Source organism: Fistularia commersonii, chromosome 6 (genome assembly GCF_037954325.1).
Source record: "Fistularia commersonii isolate RoL2024-O1a breed Wild chromosome 6, RoL_Fcom_v1.0, whole genome shotgun sequence".
Lineage (NCBI taxonomy): Eukaryota > Metazoa > Chordata > Actinopteri > Syngnathiformes > Fistulariidae > Fistularia > Fistularia commersonii.
The window spans coordinates 7,876,077-7,893,758 of NC_141289.1; the positions used below are offsets into that span (position 1 = coordinate 7,876,077).

Below are 17,682 nucleotides of genomic sequence, written 5' to 3' on the forward strand. Positions count from 1 at the left end.
TTCTCTTTTAGCAATACACCTTATAAGAAGTGCCACACTTTGTTGAAGAAAACTGCACACACACACACACACACACAACACCTCAGGGCCATGCTGCATCTCAGACTCACTGCCAGGAATCGTGGAGGAAATATCAACAGCGGTGTCCGTCGTAAATAAGTGTGTGTCTGTTTGTGTGTGCGTGTGGCTTTTAATACCGTCTCCTGGTTACGGAATACAGTATGTAAAATTGTGTAAGGCAGGATGGGAGTGAAAATGTGTTTCCGTTTAACTCCTTTCTGCCTCCATGCCATACATTTAACTGCAACTGGATTTGTGATGCATCTGAGACAATATATCTAAACATTTAATGTCCTTTGGAGCTCAACAGTGGGGTAGGTGGAAGAATTAAGGAAAGGGGTTTGCGCTTTTCCTTCACAGCAAGAAGGTCCCTGGTTTGATTCCCACAGGGGGCCTTTCTGTGTGGAGTCTGCTTGTTCTCCCAATGTTCGTGTGGGTTCTCCTAGTCTTCCCACAGTCTAAACATATTCGAAACGCTCAATGGAGACCCTACATTGTCATGACATGTGAATGGGAGGTTGAATGATTGTATGTTTATAACGGCCAGCGAATGAGATAATGAAAGGTTATGAGACTCTATAACAGGGCTGGGCAAACTTTTTGCCTCAGGGGCCGCATTGACTTTTAAAATTTGACGGACGGGCCGGGTCATCACAAGATACGATACGTATTAAAAAATTCCATTTGACATTCGCTTTGAAAATAAAACCAGTTTGGTTTTGAAGGCTCTGACGTTTGCTTGCATTTCATGCACAAACCGTTTTTTCACTTGTAGCTTCATGTCCAGCTCATTCATGTGTGTCGGTATGTCCACAGTAAAGGCTAAATCACAAAGCCAATCTATGTCATTCAGTTCAGGAACATTCTCTTAACGTTCTCAAGTAGCTCCAAAAATGAAATATTCTCCTGTTTCAACTCCCACATTCATTGATTCAATCTTTTAAATCAAGTATGAATTCTGTACCAATCTTTGGCGGGCTGGGTTAAAGAGACCAACGGGCCAGATCTGGCCCGCAGGCCGTAGTTTGCCCACCCCTGCTCTATAACAGTAAGCCCCAAACTGTAACCAAGAGATTCCAGTCATTTTTCAAAACAAAAGTTTTTTCAAAATAGAGATTGTTAAGACTTAGATATTAAATCCAACAGAAATACTTGATTATTTCTTGTGCAGCCTGGTGCCAATTGATCCGCGAACCGGTACCGGTACCACTGCTCTATAAGATGTGTGAACGGTTGTTTCTATATGATGGGTGAATGAGCAAGCGAATGGTTGTGCAATGAGAGGGTGAATTGTATGTCTATATGAGTGTGAATGAGAGGGTGAATGGCAGTTTCTCTCTTCCATGCTCAGATGAGCAAGTGAATGGCTGTATGTTTTTATATAACATCTAAATGAGTGAGTGAATGTTTTATTCTCTGTGTCTCTATTTGTGCCCACCTTTTGGCCAGCAAGAGCAGGAATAGGCTACAGCACCCCTGGGTCCTTCACAGTATAAACAGTGTTGTTAAATGAATGAATGAATGTCAAACAATCCTTTAGAAACGTTCATCCGAAGTAATAATAATAATAATACATACGATTTGTGAAGTGAAGTTCACAAATCGTGAAGTTGACGGAGGATGGGGGGTGATGTGTTCTCTGGCAGGGGAGCGGGTAAGTAGTCGGGCAGCAGAATTTTGGACATATTGCAGTTTTTGAAGGGCATTAGAGAGGAGGCCATATAGGATACTATTGCAGTAGTCGAGTCTGGAGGTGATAAATGCATGGATTAGTGTTTCAGCAGCAGAGGGTGAAAGAGTGGGTCGGAGGCGTGCTATGTTTCGGTGGTGGAAAAAAGATGTTTTGGTGATGTGGTTTATGTGTGGCCTAAGAGAGTGCAGGGTCCATGTAGATTCCAAGATTTCTTACCAGGGGGGAGGGGGTAACGGAGTGACCATCAATGGAGAGTGCGAGATTGTGACAGGAATTGAGCAAGGATTTTGGGCCGAATATGATAATTTCTGTTTTGTTGCTGTTGAGTTTGAGGAAATTTTGGCTCATCCAGGTTTTTATGTCTGTGATGCAGTCGGTTAGGGTGGAAAGGATTTCGGGAGTGATTGTTTTGGTGTTTATGTAGAGCTGAGTGTCATCAGCATAGCAGTGGAAATGGAGTCCATGGCGGCAGATGATGTGTCCAAGTGGCAATATGTAGAGGGTGAAAAGTACAGGGCCAAGAACTGAACCTTGTGGAACTCCGTGTCGGACGGGGGTGGTGGAAGATGTATGGTTGTTTATGTTGATGTAGTGAGATTTGCCGGAGAGTATGAGTGGAACCAGGAGAGGGCGGTGCCGGTGATGCCGAATGATTCCAGACGGTTGAGGAGGATTGGATGGTTGACTGTATCGAAGGCAGCGCTGAGATCAAGGATTGGTGGTTTATGTCGAATCCGTTCACGTAGGACTGAATACAAATAGCCGATTACATCTATGGAATGGAAACATCGGATGACCCCTGCCTGCGTCGGTCGGTTCTCCTCCTGTTGTCGCGGCGGAAGAATGAGAGCTGACCCCTCCGGGTCGCCGTGGGGAAATAGATCATTTCAAGAAGCCCTCTCGGATGTATCGCCCGTTCCTGTTGATTTACGGCCTATAAACTCCTCGCAGGCACTAAAACGACAGTGGAGGACTCCTTGAAGTATACATTGTAGACGCATCAAGCTCAAACAGAGATCACCTCCTTAGTTCACAGCTGTAAAACTTGACATTCCGCACATACGGCAGCTGCCACTCCGACCAGCCCACCAGTATGAATCATGGTGACGGCGATCAGAGGAGAGAAAAGGAGAAAAAGCCAAAAGCCACCAGCCGCCAATGACCTGGCTCTCCATTCACACCCCCTGTAAAGGATATGCACTGAAAGGATGAACGGATGAATGTCTCGCACGTTTTCAATTTGGAAACTTGCACACATTGCTGTTTCTTTGAATATAGTCTTTTGGTGATCTTTTACCGTGCCGACCCACCGAAACGAAAAAGCGGTTCAGTCAAAGAATGTTGAAAAAATGATTGAATGGAAAAATAAAGTATAGAGGGTCCTCGACTTTTGGCAGAATTCCGTTCCTACAACGTGGCGTAATGCTATTTTCACCTTAAGTCGGAACTGGCATACAGAACTTGCGCCCCTCATTGACTTGAAGGCAGTGGTCGAATCATCAACCCTGCAACCTACTTCCTGAGCAATATTTGATTTAATGGCATTCGTTGGAATAATGGGACAAGGCCGTAGGTGGAGGATGTTGTAAACAGAGGGCTTGTTGTAATTATGAAATACAGTACAGCCTCGGCTTTCGCATTTAATTTATTCTTTGAGTATAAATCCCATTGATCTGTTGTCCAGCCCCAAATAACATACGGCCCGCTTTTGAAACTTTTTTAATGGGTTTATTTGTGGCAAAAATGCAGAAGGGAATTAAAGATAACTTCAATTATTACTGTGTTTCTGGTGTCTGGTGTTTCTCCTCTTGCCAGCACTTGTACTCTGCGTTGCCTTCACTAAATCAACATGCAAAAGTAAATGCTTTTCGCATATGAGACCTTTGCTTATGCTAACGTTATCTCCAGCAAGCGGTCTTTCAAACTAACAATCACAGTCCTTTGTTAACATAGTCACACCTTTTGTTACAGCAGCAATCTTTAGGACATCTTTGTGTTGACTGAGCCCTGTCTTTACATCAACACCACTCTCACGTTTAGCTATTATTTCTTTCTTTGAATCGACTGTCTTCTTTCGTGACCTCTAGCTCTGCCTCCTGTCTTTTCATCATTGTAACTGTTTCCAGGCCATGCAGCATCGCTGGTCTCACCACTGTCTTGTGCACTTTTCCTTTCATTCTGGCTGATAGTCTTCTATCACATTTTACCCCTGACACTTTTCTCCACCCACTCCAACATGCTTGAACCCGTCTTTTCACCTCTTTTCCACATTTTCCGCTGCTCTGGACTGTTGACCCAAAGTACCTGAAATCCTCCAACTTCTTGATATCCACTCCCTGTAGCCTCAACGTTCCACCCGGGTTCCTCTTATTCACACACATATACTCTGTCTTGCTGCGACTAACTTTCATTCCTCTCCATTCCAGCACATACCTCCATCTCTCTAGATATTCCTCAACCTGTTCTCTGGTCTCACTACAGATCACAATGTCACCGCCAAACATCAAGGTCCATGGAGATTCCTGTCTAACCTCATCTGTCAACCTGTCCATCACCACTCCAAACAAGAAGGGGCTCAGAGCTGATCCTTGATGGAGTCCCACCTCCACCTTGAACTTCTCTGTTACCCCTACAGCACACTGCACCACTGTCTCACAGCTAGCATACATGTCCTGCACCAGTCTAACATACTTCTCCGCCACTCCAGACTGCCTCATACAATACCAGAGTTCCTCTCTTGGCACCCTGTCATATGCTTTTTCTAGGTCTACAAAAACACAATGCAGTTCCCCCTGGTCTTCTCTTTACTTCTCTATTATCATTCTCAAAGCAAATACTGCCTCTGTAGTACTCCTAGGCATGAAGCCATACTGCTGTTCACAAATGCTGACTTCTGCTCTCAGTCTAGTTTCCACTTCTCTTTCCCATAACTTCATTGTATGGCTCATCAACTTTATCCCTCTACAGTTGCCACAATTCTGCACATCCCCCTTATTCTGAAAAATGGGCACGGTACCAATGGCGGTCGTTGTTAACCCAGGCCTCAACCGATCCGGTATGATCTGGTTATTAGGTGTGATTCACATGTTTGGTTTTGTTTTTTTACACCGGATGCCCTTCCTGACGCAACCCTCTGCATTTATCTAGGCTTGCGACTGACTCAGGGAGATACTGAGGCTGCATTTTTCCTTAGATCGACTGTTATTATTCTTAACACTACTGTCACTAGCAGGTTTAACCTTTCTAGGAGCAGTAATGAGGCCTATTTTGTTGGAAAAAAAGAACAAAAGAAGCATTACAACAGGAGAGCACAATGAACCATGTGAACAATGTCGAGTGTCATGCTCAACTGCTGCTACGCTACAATGACACAATGCAGAAAGACCCTGATTTTGTTTGTTTGTGTGTTCCTGCACCAAGGCTTGTTCGCAGGTCAATCCAAAATTTTATCGAAAACTCTGTTTATAGGCCGATTTGTTCGTAATTGATAGCATTCGTAAGCTGAGGTTATACTGTATTAACAGGGTTTTGGTTTTGTGACTATTATGGGTTGTGACTGGAAATCATTCCCTGCCGAATCAGTACCATTTAAGTATTACTTAGCATTGAGCTAAAGAGCTCCGCGACCCAGAGTGCTGGAAAAGCGTTGTAGATAACGAATGAATGAATGAATGAATGAATGAATATCACAACAGTTTAAACGTTAGGCCATGAATATTACTTTCCAGATGCCTTTGACTTTCAAATTATACTTATATGTGTGTGGAACTGTATTGACACTTGAGAGACACCGCTATGAACTTCATTTTCCTTAGTAGATCATGTGTGTGGAGGGAAAATGTGAATAAGAGGTGCTGTTCCTGTGAGCCTATCAGACTCATTCATTCATCTCTTCTGGCAGGATCTTGTCATTTTCGATTCTGATTGAAAAACCGAACTTTTATGTCTGTGTCGATATAAAAGACCTATCTTGTTTTACCCTCTGTTCCTTTAATATTTCCAGGGTTGTCAACCTTATTTCACAACTCTAATAAGCCTCATCTAATATCGCATGGCGTTTGATTTTGTCGCCGTAGAAATGAAATAGTGCGACAGTTACTCTCTGCTCTCCCTCAGATTATGACTCCATTGAGCTCCGTCGGGCTTCAGACTCCCTGTTCTTAACCTTTACGATTCTCATCACGGTTTCATCCATCAATTCACCCCTCGGTTAAATTTGATTTTAGAAATGACAGTGAGCACTTGGGCAAATAATTAGATCAATTAAAATTATATAGAAAGACAATCTGCTAACTCTTAGCAGTGTTTAAATAAGTGATTTAATGAACATAAGTGTTATCGAGGCGGCACGTCGGCACAGTAGATCGTGTTTCTGCCTCAGACCGAGAAGGTTCGGGTTGGATTCCCAACCACCCGGCCTTTCTGCGGGGAGTTTCATGTTCTCGCGAGTTCCACGAGGTTCAACGGATGTTCGACAGAAGCCCAAAATTGCACATATGACAGGGTGAATGTTGTATGTCTCTATATAATACAAAAGAAGGAGTCAATGGCTCCATGTCTCTATGTGATAGTGAATGGTTTTATGTCTCTCTGTGAGGTTGAATGGTTTTATGTCTTTATATGACAGGGTGAATAATGTATGTCTCTATATGATGTTTGAATGAGAGGGTGAATGGTTCTGTGTGAACCCTGCCTCTCGCCCAATGACAGCAGGGATCGGCTCCAGCCGTCCGGATTATGAACGACTCCATGAATTCTATCATTCAGAGGTGATTCATGACGTGTATCGGTAGGATTGTCAAAGAGCAGGGCTCAGAAATAATATTTACAGTTTGTTTTATTTGTTTTTATTCATTTTCAGCAGTCCTCACAGGCTGTTTGCTCCCTTGTTGATCGACAGCCGGTGAAAGGCGCCGCCTCGGGCCTCCTTTCAAATCCATTTCAGGTAAAGTGCTCCGTGGTAAAAATGGCTTTCACCTTTCATTAACTTTCACCGGCTGGAGGTCCAACCGTTTTTTTTACTCGCTCGGTTTACATCGGCGACACACATCGACAGAGAGTGTTCGGCAGAAGTTTTGACATTTTGTCGATGCCACTATAAGCAAAACCCCGTTTCTCTTTCTGTCTCCGATGGGAACAAATCCTTGCAAAAATATTTACTGCGTTAAAAAACTGCGAGAGGGAAAAAAAAAAAAAAAAAATCAATCTGATAAAGTGGTTGCGAGGCGGCGGGAGCTGAGTTCAGCGTTTTATGGTTCGTTGCTGAGAACTTCCGCCACTGGCAGCTCTCAGATGTCCCTGCTCTCAAGGACTGGAAATGAAAAATGAATCGGTGGCGGGACGTCGGGGTCAGCCGACGGCTGCGTCCGTGTCGTACACCCTGTGCGGAAATGTGACGTGATCTTCTCAGAAAAGGAGGAAGTTCGGTTTCTCCTGGGGATTCTGGGTGGAGAAACTGTCTGGGCGCTGAACCTGAAATAGCGATTAATTTGAAATCTGTTTATTCGCAGTTCACAACATTTGCCTGAGTGAATCCAAATATAAAGTGTGTCCAGTGGCCTCTCGGACTAACACGCTTTACACACTCTGAGTAAAAAAATAACAAAGTTACAGGCCTGTAAGAGTAAATAGTAATCAACTGGGGTTTGTTAAACTGGAACAAATGAAAATCCCAAGCTTGAGGATTTTTCTGAAAATGCTGTAAATAAGCCTGTAATAATGATAACACTGAAGTATTTGGATAAAGACGGTAAAACACGGTCCTCGTCTTCAGAAGAACCTCTTCTTTTTGAACTGTATTCATCTGGGTTCCCTGAGGGTTCTACCAACGTCCAAAAACGTTCCTATATATCCGTATGACGTATGAATGAGAGGGTAAAAAGTTGCACGTCTCTCTGTCAAGAATGAGAGGGTGAATATTCGGAAAGATACGCAGTATAGAAAGTGAATGAATATATGAATGCATGAATCTGTGCATCTTCTCCTTCCATCTTGGCTAAATATAAGATGCTGTGCATTATTTACATCCATGTTTGCAAAAAAGTGGTCAAGTTCCTTGCCGTGTAGTTGCATAATATCCATCCATCCATGCATCCATCCTTCTCAGATGCGACTAGCTTCAAGTTTGTGGATCATTATTAAAGTCACTTTAGGAATATGCACCGCCACTTCTGGTGTTTCAACATTTTGGTTTGTTTTGCTATAACCGGTCAGAATATGCCCGAACCAGAGCGGGCTCAATTATCAGTGCTTTTATGCAGGGTTTTACTGAATCCCAGACGATTTGGTTTTTTTTTTTTTCTCCTGCTTGAAAGAAAAACCAAAGACAGTCTGAGTCAGTGCTGCCAAACGCTGCCGGGACGATACCCTGGTTGATTGAAGCTTTCAAGCTCCGCACAAGAGTGTTGCAATTGCGGCGAAGAGCAGACTGTCATCGGGAGCGATCGTGAGTCACAGACAATGAAAGGCCCGGGCAATGAGCGGCCGTCTTCAGTTGTGTTGTCTGGAGAATTCTGCCGAAATCACCGCTAGTTGTCTCACCGACTGGGCGAAGCAAACTCCCCCCAGTTAAAGAGAGGTGCTCCATCTGCGATTCAGTTTAGTCTGATGCCAGGCATTTATGGCGACGACCCATCGACGGAGGTCTTTTTTTTTTTTTTTTTTTTTAAATAGACCAAACCCAAGTGATTTGTGTCGGGAGCTGGATGACCCCGCTCTGATGGAGGCCGTTTGGTAGTCAGTCAAGGATGGCGTGTAAAATGAAAAGGTAGGTGTCGAGGGAGGAGGAAGAAACAACCTGACAGACTGGGCGCTGGGTTCGGTTCTGCCCGGCTGTGCATGGAAGAGACTGTAAAATCAAGGATATGTTCATTAATTTGCTTTTTAATCTGCCTTGATTTGACCTCATCAGAATAACATCTCATCGCCCGCCTTTCTTTTTCCCCTTTTTTAACTTCTGATTACTCGGCCATTCACTGAGGAGGAGCTCCCGGAGCGCCATAACCACTAAAACAAATTATGAAAAAGGTGAAGGTGTGAGTACTTGCGGAGTTTGATGGCTCGGCCTCACAGTTAGAAAGTCCCTGGTTGGATTCCCACTGGGTGCCTTCCTGTGTGGAGTAGGTGAATGGTTGGGTGTCTCTAAATGAGAAAAAAGTAAAATACATGCGCTTCTGCTGCCCAGTTAGGGAAGGATATTGGATCAAAAATTAATAAACAAAATTTGAAATAAATCCGCACACCAAGAAAGCTCCAAAGAAGAGTGGATTTTGGCTTTGGCCGATGTCTCGACATGGTATAGGAATGAGAGGGTGGATTATAACATGTCTGTATATGTAGCCCTGTGAGCAACCAGTTTAGGGTGAACCCCACCTCTTGCCCAAATCCAGCTACTCCGCAACCATGGGTACAGGATTAGCAGTATAGAGAATGAGTGAATGAATGAATGATCAATAGAATTATGACGCTCTCGTCCCTTGATGTACAATCAAGCGCTTCTCCCTCACATCTTCTGTCCGGAGGGGGATGTCCTCAGCGGCGGCCGCCACAAATCGATCCCTCCCGGTTCAGTCCAACTGCTAATCCCGCTGATGGACCTCCCGTCTGACAGCTGTCGTAAGCTACACCGCTGGATCGCTTCATGTCACCACCGGACGCATAGCTCCGCGTCATGCAGTCACACGCATACCTGCCGGATCTGAAATTTACATCTCAGATTTAGAAACTCTATGCAAATAACTTTGGGGAGGTGTTAGGTCAACTGATTGCCTTTTTCGTTTTTTTTTTTTTTATTTATTCAAATCTATTTTTTTGAATCTTCGATGTTATGCAAATGCTAATGGGTGAGTTTCCGGTATTGACCGACAAATCCATGAAAATACCCTGCAGGTATTCAATGCCTCTTATGCATCCGCTCAGCACAGCAGGCGGACATTGTTATTCCCCACGTTTGTTTCCGTCGACTCCGCTTCCCGCAGCTCTGCATAAAAAAAAAATAAAAAAAAGCAATGGATTCACACTTCCTGCAGCTGGTAGACGACACCGCCATCCCGTCAACAAATGCGCATTTGTTTTGTTTTTTTCTCCCAAGAGAAAATAAATAATCCGTCTGAACTTTCCCACAAAAAAGATGATATTGATAAGATTGATATTGATGGGGCTGAGTTCGGAGGGGAAAACATGGGGCTGAGTTCGGAGGGGAAAACAAGAAGTATCTGCTTTCCGCATCGAGAAGCGGGTACATTTTGTACTACGACACAGTGCAAATATACTCAGCGTCTCGAGCAAAGAGTTTGCATATTTACCCAAGTCTATTGCGCTATATCTCTGTGTATATACATGGAAAAAATAATGCCAATACTGTAGTACTTTGTGACCGGGGAGGGGAGAAGCACGATCCAAGCGAGGAGAATATAGTGATGGCAACAAAGACAATGGCACCCCTCGGTTGGGGTTCGAAAACGCACATTATTCTTAATTTCCTCATCTGTGGTGCTCGTCTCTTAATTATCAACCTTTCCCTGCTCATTAGCATAACCCTTTCTTCTGAAAACACAGTTTTCGTCCCTCCCGATCCATCTTTTCGAGTATGCCGCCTCTGAGTGTGCCGCTTCCCGTAGTGTTTTTTAGATCACCTCTGAAAGTGGGGTTTCAGAGGTCCAGACGCACACATCTGGGGGGTCAGAGACGGCCAAGGCCCCCCCTGGGGCCCCGCCCTCACACCTAACCTCGTCCGATGGATTTACAACCACATTAATAAAAAAAAAGAAATATTTCATGCCACTGCACGGCATACATGTAATCTTATAGTATTCCAGATGTACGATTTACATTTAACCATCCATGCAGTCACCATAGCAACACTGTCATAAGGTGTGTTTTGACATCATCACGTACAATCACTTATATATGTATATATATATGTGTACGTGTGTATACATATATATATATATATATATATATATATATATATATATATATATATATATATATATAACATGGATGCACATTTAATGCCCCTGCAGCCTTTAAACCCCATTTTTTCAACATATGCACTGAATGCACTCCCACACACTTGCAGACGTCACTCCCAGCCAGATTCCTCGGGTGTTCACGTCCCCGTCTTTTCTCGCCATTTTTTGGCGGCGAGCCATGTGCATTTGCATGAATGAGACGTTTGTTTCGACTCAGACCCGGTTGCAAATGGAACGGAGGAGTTTGTTTCTGCATGGTTGGCTGTCTAGGAGCTTCAGATACATCACAATACTTGCCAACACTTGCACAGGGTAGTTTTATATGGGAAAAGTTGAGAAGATGGAGGTGTAAGCAGCCGTGGTGTCTGGTTTGGAGACACAGAAGACAGGAGCGTGAGCTGGAGGAAGCAGAGATGAGGATGTGGAGGGTCTCTTTGGGAGTGAGGAGGATGAGGACACCAGATGTTCTGGAAATTAAGTCAGTCTGAGATGGTTTGCACGCGTACAGATGAGGAATGGTGAAGCTCCGGGTAGAAGGATGCTGATGTTGACAATTTGTGTGAGAATCTATGGCAGCACGGTAGGGCAGCGGTTAGCGCTCGTGCTTCATAGCTAGAAGCTGTGTGGAGTTTGCATGTTCTCCCTGTGTCTGCGTAGGCTTCCTCCGGGTGCTCCGGTTTCCCCTACCACTAAAAACATGTACAATAGGTCAGGATGAATGAGAGTGTGTTTGTGAGAGCAACTGTGGGACAATGGATGCAAATTAGCCCATGGCTACAATTCGGAGAGGTGTGTTTACATGCATGTCTCATGTGTGCTCATTAACATGCACTGTCCCAACCAAATAAATAAGAGTAAAACTTCAAAGTGATCGCTCAGACATTACTGTTCGACCTCGGACGGACATAGCTGGTCCGAGGCTGCAGTGGAGTGAGGAATGCGATAAAGTCGATCAAAAACATCAATCATCATTTTAACCTGCAGTCAGGGCTGTCGGAGCCAATCCCAGCAGTCTCTGGGCGAGAGGTTCACTAGCCAATCACGCGGTCGTACGTACGGAGACACACAACCAGTCACCATCTCATTCACGTCTGGGCAGTTTGGAATCTCCAATGAACCTCCTACATGTTCTCCGACTGTGCGAGGAACCCGGAGAAAGCTCTCGCAGTCACCAGGAGAACAGAACTCAAACATTGAAAAGACTCATTGAAAGACTCAAAGATGATTTCATCCAGTTTTGTTTATTTGGATTCCCTTTTGATTGCAGAGTGAATCGTTTTTTTCTTTTCAAACTAGTTCATTGTAGATAATTGAGATACAAAAACATGAACTGAATAACAGAAGGGGGAAGTAACAAGCAATATTGTTCATTTTCAATACACGTCCCGAAATCTGATTATCCTCGATAAAAATTGTTCCCCTTTTCACTGTTAGGCTATTACGTGGAAGTTTATTGTAGCCAAGTGATGACAAGAATATTGTTGGTTTTTTTTTTTTGTTTTTTTTTTGCAATTCCATCTGGCACAGGAACATCAGTGACAGGGGTCAATTGCATTCTTTGGATGACCCCTTCAGCTGACGCCCTACCAGAGGTTAACAGTTGGAACAAACAAGTCGAACTATGTGACAGGCTGGAGTATGTTATTGTCAGGAGGAAGGTCAGAGCCCAGAGCCTCCAAAAACTATTCCACACTTTGCACTGACCTCCAGAGCTCTCTCCTGTTCTGCCTCGCTGTCTATTTCTCCGGGCAGAGTGGCAGTAAATGGTTTCCTCATCGCCTTTAGCCGAGGAAAAGCGATGGTGTGTCCTTTTCAAGAAGGTGCCTTCCTTTCCCTCACCTTATCCTTGCAATATCTGACAAAGCGGTCCGTTTTACATTGTTGGGAATCGAAGGGAATTTATCGCAGGTTTGAGGTTTATTCGTCGAACGCAGGTTCGTGCGGTCAATAATATATAATGCAAAAGTTTAGTTTGTGGTGCCTGAAAACAGAAAAAAAACACCTCCATCTCCATGTAGACAGGGAAAGCACAACACTTTGCAAACAGGCATATGTGCTGAGGTTTCCTTAGACAGAGAGCGTTTGCAGTAAAGGCCACTGAAAACGAAATGGGACGTCGTTGTGGAAACTGGACTTGGTTTCTCTCCTGGAGGTTGTTCCTCCCCTCGTCCCAGAGGTTCTGTGGGGAGACTCTGGTGAACACCTACCTGCTGGGGTTTCGGCGCTGTTCTAAGCTGATAAAGTTCATCATGATAATGACTAAGTTGTTGTGCAGCGGTTGAGTTTAAAGGGGTTGTTGCGTTAATGTGGTCGCCAGAACCTGGTTTGGGTTGTTGACCTCTACAAGCGGGTTTGTAGGGTGCAGTTGGATCCGCACGGAGGACCTTCAGGGACACATTAATGTTAAAATATGTGTCCCACTTTTACCACCAGTCATGAATTCTGTTTTAAAGCCATTACACATGGGTATCTAGGAAAACATCGGTTGAATAACTGAGACTACCATCGGGGAAAATGTACCCGAAGATGCAGCCTATTGTTGGACGCGGAAGCTTAAACAGGTCTGACGGGTAGAATCATTTATTTACCAGGGTCACGCTGAGCAGCCAGGCCTCTGACCACACCGCCTGCTGGCTGCAGATAGCGGCTTCACCTGGGAGGCCCCGAGGCACCCAGGGTTTTTGGCTTATCACGGCATCCGCGCACACCCGAGAGGCTGAAGTACATGCGGTGATTTCGTGAATCAGGGAAATCATGTGTGTGTGTCAGCTCCATTAATATTTACCCATCATCTCTGACAGCCACATGCCTCCGATTTTCTGTAATGCTATTATTCATTCAATCTTTTCTCATCCTTTTTCATGAAATTCCCTCTTATCGTGCTGAAGCTTATCTGTGCTATCCCCCCCCCCAAAAAAAAAAAAATATGACAAATGTAAAAACCTTACTTTTTAATGCCGACTCGGATTGAAGAAATTGCATTTGGCTGCCAGGGATTTGTGAACGTCGTATCTTGCGGATTTGAATAGATGACAACAAAACAAACGAGATTAGAGGGGGCAACAATGGCGTGGCTGTTTTTTTAAAAGATGGAAAGTGAATTTATGGGCTACTCTGAGATGTTTAATGCCAGCAGAGAGGACATTCCAGGGCTGCACGAGGATTATTTTAGAGATTAGAGAGGACGTATGTGACGTAGAATCCCTTTGCGTAGCCCAGTGTACAAAAGAGACAACCTCAGTGCTAATATTTAGCAGGAATACAGAGCGAAGCGTCGTCGGGTTCACTGCGGGGACACGGTCGCAGTCCTGCCCCTCTGCCTCAATGCTGCAGCATCAATGTAACTCCCTTTCAACTTTTTTTTTTTTATCTCTCCTTCCCTTCATTGGCAAAGAACTTCAGCGAGCCTTGTTCAGTCTCGAATGAGGAACCGCGGCAGATAACATCAGCTAAAGCTAATTACAGTGACGCTAATTCCTTGGAGCTGTGGTCCAACACTTGGCAGCTCCTCGGTTGCCTCGTGTTTTCCAAGATTTAGCGGGAGGTTGTGTATTTTTAGCACGTCGACTCAGAAACCCGAATCCCAGTCAGAAATTCTGACTGGAAAAACTGATTAAACTAAACTAACTAACGAACGAATAACTAACTAAGTGGTAAAACTTCATCTTGGATATTCTGAAATAGCCTTGAGTGAAATCAGCATCAGGAACGCTTTGCTAGGAGCACTAGCAGCAGGAGCTTCATAAGAAACCGTGTCAGAAGCTTCTCCTGGAATCTTTTCATGGCAAAGGGCTCAGAGAATTGCAGTTGTTTGAAAGCCCCTCTCCCCCCTACTCAGAGGTTTAAAGTTCCTCTATAAAAATGCCTCCGTGCATCATTTTAGCGGAGTAGAAAGGAGCAAAACGTGTGGGAGGACTACAATCGTGGGCTCCTGCCAACCACAGCTGGTCCCAGCTGCCGTGGCTATCTTCGCCCTCAAAAGTCAGCTATCTGTAGGAGATAAAGCTGCGAGCTGTTCTATTGACCACGGCTTCATTGATTTAAATTCCGCTCTTTTGCTTACTTCAATTAGTAGGAAATACCTTGTATTCCGGAAAATACTTGTTCAGTACTAGAGAAATATAAATTCAACCTTAACCCCCTGGAAAGAGGAGTCTTCTCTTTCAGTCAGCAGCTCTTTCTGATTAGAAGCTGCAAAAGTCCTTGCCTCAGGACCCCCTTCTACCATATTTAAGACACAGACAACTTTAATGGTGACCTCTGGTGCTTGATGGCTGCAGGTTCCTCCATTGGTAAATTCTGCAGAGACCCTGCTTGGTAGGTCCTCTCTCAGGCAAGTGTTAATCTTCGCCCGTGATTTGCCGCACGATGCATTATTTCGACTTAATCCGCACCGAGGCCGGGACCGCGGTCGGGGTTCAACGCCAAGCTGGAAGCCTGGTCAAGTGGGCCAGATCCTCTGTGGTTTTCTTCAAGGGTGACCCATGATCTCATTGAGCAGTGCACTTCGGTGGACGCGGGATGAACTTCTGGTTTCCGCACACAACTGCAGATAGTGGTGCCTTGCCCAATGACTTAAACATTTATTCCTGCCAAAAGTAGTTCTGACCACATATTGTGTTATTGAAATTGCAATTCTAAGTCTGCGCGCGTGTATGCATGCTCGCATATGTAGATGTTTTTGCATGCACATTATCCCCTCCTCAATAGCGTCTGCGCTATTTGTTTACTGGAACTTCCACTTAACCTGCATGTCCTCGGCCCGTGCTGCCATCAGCATTGCGCGCGCGCGTCCGTGTTTGCGTGTGTGTGTATGTGTGTCCGTGTTTGCGTGTGTGCGTGCTGCACAGGGACGTTCAAGGAGACAAGGTAATCTCCACAGAACTCTTCATATGCCAACCCCGCAGGTCACATGTTCAGCGATTCACTTCGCACCCGCTCTTGTCACCTCACACCAAAGACACCAAACAGCTGTTTGTGTGTGTGTGTGTGTGTGTATGTGTGTGTGTGTGTGTGTGTGGATAGGGTCCTTAAAAGCAAGGACAGATTTTTTTTTTTTTTTTTTCCGTAGACAGTAGAGGACATCTGCATGTGAGCTCCTGTTGCTCTTCCTCGTCCCCCCACCCCCACTCCCGGTGTCTTGCAACCCATAGTCGGGCGTTATCTCGACAGGTCGGTCTGCACCCCACTGTATAATGGGATGTGCCGAGGCAGCCCTGCGCCGCACCTGTTTGCCGACACACCGATGGTGTCTCTGATTACGCCTCGGCACGCCGTCGGGGCTGGAGCTCTGCTGCGGGGTGAAGCCCTGTGAGCTCCGCCAGCGAGCTGTGGGACGGCTTAGCCCGCTGCTAATCCGCTGCCTCCAGATGTTTTCTCTGGTAAATTAGACGTTTTGAGGTTCATTACCTGCATTGTATCATATCCCTACGAAGAGAAGTTTCCAGCGTGTTTGTGTCGATGGATTCCCGCAGAGTAGCAGCCCTTCTGGTGTCCATATGGCCTTCAATATTCAGGGGATAGGGTGGCCGTGTGTGCTATATGCTGTGCTCAAAGCACCTCAACGCAACTGTGTGGTAGATAATTCATGCAAGCTTGGATTCCATAAGAAAGGAATCCTTTATTCAAAATGTCTTTTTCTTAAAAACAATATCTTACAAGCTTTTGGTCGACAGAGTCCGAAAGTGTAGAGTTGAGTAAACTGTTTAAGTAACCCAGTTAAACCAAGATGTGATGGAATTATAATAACCGATATGCTATATGGTGTATTCTTCTACTCCTTCCAAGAAAAGAATTGGCGCGTCGATTCAGTGTCCTTGGGCAAGACACTGAATTCTTCCAGTTTATCCAGAAAGCCTAGTTAGCACCTTGCATGGCAGCGTGTGTGAATGCAATCCAGCTTTGCAATAAGCTTTACAAGTAGACCGTTTATTCATTAATTGTCTATATATCACTTATCCTGCACACATGGTGACATTTTGGTCGGATGCCAGCTGTCAATGGTTGCCGTGCTCAGTCCGACAGCTCCTCACCTTCTCATTTAACCCCATGAACACACCCCCGTGTTTTTCAGTTAATCTATTTTCTTGTATAAAAGCATGTTATAGACAGCTTTAAGAAATACAAATTTAAATGCGCCTTTAGACCTGAGTGTTGTACCTCTTTTATTTATTTATTTTTTCCAAATTAATTGAAAATCACAGTTCCAGCTCCCACCTGAGATGTGGAGAGCATCGCTGTGTTTAAACTCCTCCACCTGATTGAAAAGAGCAGGCTTCAAACAGAGCTCATGCCAGGCGAAAACAATCTGGCTCGAGGGAGGAAAAAGGCCCCTTTAGTTGGCCGCCATCATTCCTGATCCAACCCCGGGCTGCCGGCAAACAAACAAAATGCCTGCAAAACTTGCTGCCGTCCCCGCTGGTGTGATTGACACTCAAATTAGCATCGGCTAAACCTAAAAGGGAGTTGACGGCACGCTAAGAGTTGGAGTATTTAAAAAAAAAAAAAACAGTGCCGAAATGGCCTGTTTGTATTCAGGATCGAGGTTGCCTTGATTTTTGCCCAACAATCTGAAAACGAACTGCTGTTTTACTTTTTTGTTTCGGATCGGATGTATTGCATCGGGGGCGGCCGTTACGTCTAGCGCTATGTACTGGTTGATTACGAAGGTATCATTGGTAGATAGCATAGCATAAAAAATTTAAAAAACATTGGATGGATGATAGGCTACCATCCATCTGCACAACATTTGCCACTTGATTGACATCCAGGGATTGGGGGAGCTTGACCGAATAAGAAGCTGAAAACCTCCCACTTCCATATGGGTTGAAGAGTTTTATCTTTCACCATGTTGTATTTAAAGTACATTTGCCTCATCTGTCAGTCAACCATCGCTATTCCCAAGAAGGGAAATGCGGAGCGGCATTTTCGAACCGTTTGTGCAAAGCTATGATTCAT

At 44.7% G+C, this 17,682-nt stretch overlaps 1 protein-coding gene across 2 annotated transcripts in view; it reads left to right on the top strand.

Annotated features, from left to right (window-relative positions):
• The window catches only part of LOC147233276 (beta-1,3-galactosyltransferase 1-like), a 134,483-nt gene that overhangs the window by 94,276 nt on the left and 22,525 nt on the right, over positions 1 to 17,682 (top strand). The window contains exon 4 of one of the 2 annotated variants that reach the window (XM_086147925.1): positions 6,615 to 6,698. The exons of the other annotated variant lie outside the window; for it this stretch is intronic. The gene's annotated coding sequence lies outside the window, so the exon portion shown is untranslated. The remainder of the gene's footprint in view (positions 1 to 6,614; positions 6,699 to 17,682) is intronic. 2 annotated transcript variants of the gene reach the window in all.